At 43.8% G+C, this 5,157-nt stretch overlaps 1 long non-coding RNA gene across 1 annotated transcript; it reads left to right on the top strand.

The window, feature by feature from the left end:
- Nucleotides 1-322: 322 nt before the first annotated feature.
- On the top strand, nucleotides 323-4,655 carry LOC147645363 (uncharacterized). The gene is made up of 5 exons (XR_015282395.1): nucleotides 323-588; nucleotides 1,068-1,195; nucleotides 1,630-1,672; nucleotides 2,311-2,464; nucleotides 2,601-4,655. It is a non-coding gene; the product is annotated as an uncharacterized LOC147645363 (long non-coding RNA).
- Nucleotides 4,656-5,157: the final 502 nt, after the last annotated feature.

Below are 5,157 nucleotides of genomic sequence, written 5' to 3'. Positions count from 1 at the left end.
GGCTTCATCTTATAACACAGCTGGAATTTCTTCCAGACTTAAAATACCAGGAGCTGCAAAGGGAACTACATGGTATTAGCAAGGCCAGACTTGTTTTTTAAATATATAACCTGGAGGTTGAGCCAGACTTTATTTCTGTTTGTGTTGTGGCATGACACCTTGTGACTTTGATTTAGGTGGGGGAGCAGGTGAGGGCTTTGGTGACTTTCCACTGGCTGAAGATTTCCCATCAGGAAGCCAAGTTCACCTGCTGGCTTCAGCTGTGAGCCTTCAGGCACCTCCAGGCTGTTGCTTATTGCCTTTGAGGCCTTTCTTGCCCCATGGGTGGGTTAACTAATGACATTCCTCTGTTCCTGCCACCTCCTCTTACCCAGAGAGCCACACAGCTCTCAGGGCCCATTGATGTGGTCCCATCAATCCATCATCATGTAATGTGGTGTGGGCCCTGACACCTCCTCCCACCCCTCATGCCAGCTTCCTCACTGGAACTGCAGACCTTGTTTCCATTTGCAAGCTTGGATCTCTGAGGAAGAAAGAAATGCTTTATGAGTCACCACCCTCAAGAGCTTTACACTTTGAGATGTAAATGTAGGAGGATATTGTTCAGAGGCCTCTCAGTTTGCTCTGAAAGCCTGCAAAATCTAGTGTAGAAACCAAAATTATGAATTTCTCTGCTTGGCTATATGGAAATGATTATCACAAATTGCTGATACCTGCAGAAGTTTCCATGTAATTTTCACAGTTAGGAGACAGCAAACACAAAGCCCCTCAGCTCTAAGCTGACTTAAGAAATGAGTTTCCATTTACCATTGTATGCTTTGCTCTTGCTGGTGCCAGTAAACTCTAAGCAAGTTGTCTACAACAGCAAATACTTACATAAGTATAAATGATATGTTTTTGCAAAGGATTCCAACATATTGGCTACATCAGAAGGGGAAATAAGTGGAACAGATGATGAGAATGTAGTTCTTAAATGGCATGTAACAAAGGGAAAGTCCAGGTCCTTAGGTATTGTGAAACTATCTTGTAAAATTATGCTCATGGTTTCTATTTCATCTACTGATTAGGAGACTGAAGATGCAACATGAAGGGCCAAGAGTATTAGCAAACTAGCACAAGTACTCCACCCTTGGAAGATCTGTAAATACATTACTCCAAACCCATCTGGAAGCCCTCCAAAACCACTACAGGAAAGGTAGGCATTAATAACTGCTGCTAACATCCAGAAAGAGTAAACTGAGATTTCTTCTGGGTGATGGCTGGTGTCTAAAATCATCTTAACAATTCCTACTGTGACCAAAGTTGGAAAGAATTGGAGAGAGGAGGGCTAAAAAATGAGGAAAATGAAGCTGGTTCCAAACACTGAATTTTATCCCTGAAATATTAGGAGTTTAAACAAAACCATAGTTGTTTGTCTTTTGATCTGGACTTGTAGGCATCACTTGGTTGACTTGTTGGACAATTCTATTTCAGCTAAGCATGTCCATTCCTTTTTCTTTTTGGGAATTGTTAGCCACTGAGAATTTGAATACCAAGGAAAATGCTAAATACCATGTCTATGACTGATATGAAGAAGAGTGAATGCTTCTGATTAATCAGCCTCATGAAACCCCTCTTGCTCTGTTTTAGTCCCCCCATTCTTGAGAAAGCAGATGTTGAGGGTGCCAAAAAGGTAAGATCAGAAGAGTTCCATATGATCTTTCTCAGTGTTGGATGTTTATGGTGGAGGTTTACGGGTCTATATCAAAGACTGGCTCAGGGAGCGTCTCAGTGAAGGACACATGGTTTTGGGATGCTTGCTATGGTCAGACTGAGTTAAAGCCAGGTCTCTGGCCTTTCTGCACAGCTCTGGTGTTGAAGCCAGGAGTATATCTGCTAGTTTACCAAGAATCAAAGAGGAGGTGCTCAGATCAGCTTCAGCTAGACTGACAGAAGTGCTGGAGCCCAGCCTGCCCCAAGATAAGGCAGGCTGGTACTGAGGGGGAAGCCCATTGGTGCAGATAATGCTGTCATGGCATCACCCTTCATCATTACCTGTGGTAACAAGGGACTACAGGGGACAGTGGCAAGTTGGCAGAGTCCTTACAGGGCTTTGTGAACATGTCCTGTAGGGAGTTGGGCGCTAAATTGATTTCTCAAGCCAAACATGGCTCTCAGGCTTTCTGCAAGAGGCCTTAAAGTCCCCTTAGCATGGCCAGAGATTTTATTGCTGCTTCTGCCAGATATGACTTAATTTTTGATGGAATTTTGATTTTGAAAATGGCTCAGTCTTGATCATGGATAGAATCACAGAAATTTTTTGATTTGAAGGGACCTTTGCAGGTCATCTAACCCAACCCAGCTGCAATGAGCAGGGGCATCTTCAACTAAATGATGTTTCTCAGAGCCCCATCAGGCCTGGCTTTGAATGTCTACATCCACTGCCTCTCTGGGAAACCTGTTCCAGCGTTTCAACACCCTCATGGTAAAAAAAATAAATATAATCTTCCTTGTATCTAGTCTAAATCTACCTTCTTTTAGTTTAAAACAATTGCCCTTTGTCCTATCACAATAGGCCTTGCTAAAAAGTTTTTTCTCATGTTTTGTATGCCCTCTCTAAGTGACTGAAAGGCTGCAATAATGCTTCCCTCGAGTCTTCTCCAGGCTGAGCAAGGGGAGTTGTACCTAAGGGATGTGTAGTGGGGCCACAGCCACAGGGCTTTGCATGCCCAGGTACCAGTGCTTGCAGACACTGGGGTCCAGGGGCAGCTGCTAGGCAGGCTGACCATCCAACCCCATGGATGGAGGCACCCACATTATATGTATGTGTACATTTCCCACTTCCAGAACTTCCCAGAACTGCCAGAGAGCAGGACAGGATTGGCCCATTTGAGCCACCTGTGTGTGTGTACTTCTGCCTGTGCTGGTCTGTATGGCCAGCAACGTGTGTATGTGCATCCTGTGCGAGTGTGGGTGTGCTCCTGTGGTGGCTGTGTGCTCAGACCCTCCATGGGACAGTCTTGGGGACACACAGATGTGGTCACCCTGCCTCAATCAGGCTGCTGGGTTTGGTAGCCCCTACAATAGATTATTTTACAGAGGCAAGGCTTGATTTCATTTAATGTCCATTAATCAGTTTTGCTGAGAATACGTGGAATAAAATACTAGCAAAAAAAGGCATTTGGGCTGATCAGGTTTCCCTAAAAACAAAAGGTGTGTCTGGACTGTAGAGATAGGTTTAAGATCCCAGATCAGCTGCCTATTAGTCCTGCTGGTGTAGCTGGGACCTTAGTGTACTTTAAACACCCAGTTACCCAAGCCTCCTGCCCTCCTGGCCTCCTCTGTCAGACACCTGACACAGAGAGGATCACTCAGCATGTAGCATTGCTTTCATTTCTCTGCAGGTCATAGATATTAAGGACAGGCCTCACCAAGAGCCTTCAAAGTTTCTTAAAATCTGCACTGAGGTTGCCCCTGGTCCTAAAAACCTGCAGCCCACTGAAGTCTGGCCTCATCTTCAGTCACATCTCTGCGTGACAGATAATGCGAGGAAAGAAACAGCCATTGACAGAAAGCTGTAAGAGCCTGAGATGAGACCTCACTTGCCTTCATGCAAGACAGGCTCTGCCCCAACAGCTCTTTGAGCCTGTTTCCCCACTTGAATCTGCAACAGAAAAAAGATAAAATAACCCAACAATGGGCTCTGTGTGATGCAAGCCACAATACTATGTCTGTCACAAAAGAAAAAAGCTTTTGTTTGTATTTGGCTGGTATCTATGAATCACAGAGGCCACAAAGATTTTCACCAACCTTTGCACCATCTTTGATGGTTTGCAGATGTTCCCCACTGCTGCTTAATTTCAAGTCTGAGCTGCTTTAGCAAAGACATACTGAGGCAGCAGCTCTGATGGTCTTTCTCTGAACTGGCTTCTACCTTACATAGTGCTTCTTCCTTTTTAAAGCTTTAATTTTTTTAAAATTTTTCGTGCTGTTGGGAATTAGTGATGCTGCCAACTTGCTCAGTGGTATTTTCACAGGCAGATATAATGGCTTGAAAAGGAACAAAGCAAAAACACAGTAAGATTTCCTCCTCCACCCCATTTTCCCAAAAGGACAAATCTAATCTCTGCAATAAGGAGTATCTATTCCAGTCCAAGGAAATATTTGAATATGATGTGCTAAAGAAGATATTGAAGACGGTGGATAACCGCCCTTCTCTCCCTGCGCTGTTTGCTGATTTTATCATTAGATTACTGCACTGTGGTTTTTTTGAATGGCTAAGCTGTTAGACTCACCCTAAATGAGTACACTGCTGAATGAAACATGTCCTTGATTCAGAAAGCATTTATTTCACAAGGAGTGGGGCCTCCTCTGTCAGACACCTGACTCAGAGCAGATCAGTCAGCATGCAGCATTGCTTTCATTTCTCTGCAGGTCATAGATTTTAAGGACAGGACTCACCAAGGACCCTCAAGCCAATGTTCTTTTTCCATGGACCACAGGACTTACTGAGATCAGTTCATGCTTCAGATGCAAAGACAATGGTTGGAATAAAACAGATTTTTCTGGAAAAACTTCCAGTATAAACATTTTTTTTATCCATTGTGACTTGTTCTGATGATGAAGTACTTTCTTACAGTAAATTGCTTTTAATTGAAAATGTATTTCCAACCCCAGCCACTGGATCTTGTTTTGTATCTTTGTCTGCCAGACTGAAACAGTCTCTCCAGTTGTCTGTTAAAATATAGGTAGTTCTAGGTTGTAAGCAAACCACCTTCTGGTTTGCTGGTCCCTTTAGACCTCTCCCAGGTACATTTTTCAGTCTGGGATATTTTTGTGCTTTGTCTGTGAAGAGTCTGAAGAACATCAACACCAGAGTGAGATCCCTAACTCCTACCTGCTTCCTTTCTCCCACCATTCTCTCTCCCATGATTCACAGAAACACATGCATAACAGAAACATCTTTAGATGCTGAACATACCCCTGCAGAAGAGTATTTTGAGACCTGAAGTTGACCTGGTTTTGGTGCATCTGGCACATTCCCCATTGATTCCACATCACCCTTGCTGCCTGATAGCAATGTTATGTGGTACCAACTCAACTTTCCAGGATCCCCATCAGGCTGACAGGTCTACAAAGTATCTGGTTCATGCCATTTATCGTGCTAGCTTTCTCCCA

The sequence above is a fragment of the Cyanistes caeruleus genome, unplaced genomic scaffold (genome assembly GCF_971803275.1).
Source record: "Cyanistes caeruleus unplaced genomic scaffold, bCyaCae1.hap1.1 HAP1_SCAFFOLD_482, whole genome shotgun sequence".
Lineage (NCBI taxonomy): Eukaryota > Metazoa > Chordata > Aves > Passeriformes > Paridae > Cyanistes > Cyanistes caeruleus.
Note: the sequence above shows the minus strand (reverse complement) of the source record. Positions and strands in the feature narration are given on the sequence as shown.